Genomic DNA, 2,224 nt, shown 5'->3' with positions numbered 1-2,224 from the left:
CTCAGTTGTTTAAGCACCTGCTCATGCAAATGCAGTCAGGTGCAGAATACCGTGGCTTGATCCCCAGCTCCACCTGCCTTACCAGACCTGCCCTTAAGGTGGCCTGAGCCAGCCCCCAACCCCTAAAAAAATCCTTCTAAAAAAAGGAAAAGAGAGCCGAGGAGATAGCTCAGTAGAATAAGCGCTTGCCTGGCAAGTGCAGGGTCCTGAGTTCAATCCTGGGTACCAAAAAAAAAAAAAAGGAAAGGAGTCAGGCATGGTAGCCATTGCCTGTAGTCCCACTACTTGAGAGCCTGAGGAAGGTGGCTTGCTTGAGGGCAGGTATTCTGGGCCAGCCTAGACAACAAAGGCAGACCCCCATCTCAAAAAAAAAAAAAAAAAGGGAAGAGGATGGTGGGGTGAAATCTGGCAGCATATCACAGTCTAGGACCTGAACTCATGACACATGAAAAGCAACTTACCCAAGAGAAAGGAAGAAAAGCTCCAGCAATTAAGAAAGAGCTGACAAGAAAATTAGAAATCAAACACACACACATACACACACGCATGTGCACACACACACACACACACACACACACACACAAACACACACAATGAGGAGCCGAAGACAAGGCAAAAGAAGGAAGCAGGTTGGAATGCAAGCCCAGCTCCCAGGGAGGAAGGCTTAGATCCACAAACACAAGCTAAGCTCAGAGAAACTGCAGCCATATGAGACAGAAGAGGCCAGAAGTACAACGTTTGAGAAAAGCCCCTGGTTACCATGCACTGCAAAAACAGAATAGGGTTTTATTCTGAAAATAACTCCTTCCACATGCTGAGCTAGAATGGGAGAAGAAGTCCAGTCCAGTGCCAATGATCGAGGATGATTTATCAGAAGTCACTCAGGAAGAGGCCAGTTGGTTAAGACTGAGCTACTCTGGGAGTCAGAACAACTACACCTCAGAGCTTCTGGGGTCAGCCTCCTGCAGTGACTGAGTGCAAGACAGCTGCAGAGATGGCACAGGCTAGACACAGACCTCTGAGAAGGTGAAGCGGTGGGAGCTCAGGCTGAGAAGGACACGGTGGTCCTGGCCTCTGCGGTGAGAAGCCAGGCTGGCTGGGCACTACTCTCAGAGGGGCCGGGCCTGCACGTGCTGCCTCCCGTGCAGCAGACCCTTCATTCTCCTACTCCTCCACCCCACTGCCTCCTTCCAGCTCAGAGCTTGGTGGGCTGTTTGCCTCTCCACCTGCCCATGCGATTGGGGCTATGCCTCACTTAGACAGTTGCCACAGCCCAGCGGTATAGACAGAGGGGCTGCTGGAGCAGGAAGGCCCCTCACGAACCCACAGCAGCGACTCAGGACTCAGAAAGACAGGGAAACTGGGCGGCCACTGCTGGCTGACCATGCCCAGCAGGAAGGCCGGCAGGACTCAGCATGCACACACAAGGAAGAGTGTGGAAGCAGCACAGGACTGAGTAGTGACTCACTAGCCTTCCCCCAGAGGTAGTGTATTCCTATACCAGGATCTGTGGAAGGAAACTACTGTACTCAAACACACAGGACTGGGAGATAGCACAATGGACTGGGAGATACAGGGTTGGGAGAAAACTCAATAGAATAAGAGCCTGCCTGGCAAGTGCAAGGTCCTGAGTTCAATCCCTCCTACTGCAAAAAATTAAAATTAAAAAACAAAATATACAAAGAGCTAGGAGTGGTGGTACATGCCTGACATCCCAACACTGGGGAGGCTGAGGCAGAAAGATTGCTGTGAATTCGAGATCAGCCTGGACTATGTAGTGCGGTCAAGGCCAGCCTGAACTACATAGTGAAACCCTGCTTCAAAACCAAACAAAAAGGGGTTGGAGAGTTAGCTCAGAGGCATAACCACCTATCTGGCAAACACAAGGACCTGAGTTTGATTCCTGGCACACTCCCGAAATCCCACCACCCGGGAGGTTGACCCAGAAGGGTCTCTGCAAGTTTGAGACCAGCCTGGGGGCTGTAAACATGAGCAAGAGGCCAGCCCAAAATGCATAGTGAGACCCTGTCTGAAAAAAAGAAAAGAAAGAAAAAATGAAATTGCTTAAATTCATTTGTTTGTTGCTTTTGGGGGTGTGAGGTTTATTTTTTGAAGCAAAAGTAGCTATCCTGTTATCAGACAAAGTGGATTTAACTGAAAACTGATCAAGACAGGCAAAGAAGATCATTATATATTAGTTTAGAGAATAGTTCAACAGGTAACA

Source organism: Octodon degus, unplaced genomic scaffold (genome assembly GCF_000260255.1).
Source record: "Octodon degus isolate 3935 unplaced genomic scaffold, OctDeg1.0 scaffold00218, whole genome shotgun sequence".
In the NCBI taxonomy this organism is placed as follows: Eukaryota; Metazoa; Chordata; class Mammalia; order Rodentia; family Octodontidae; genus Octodon; species Octodon degus.
The sequence above is the reverse complement of the archived record's forward strand: the minus strand, read 5'-3'. Positions refer to the sequence as shown.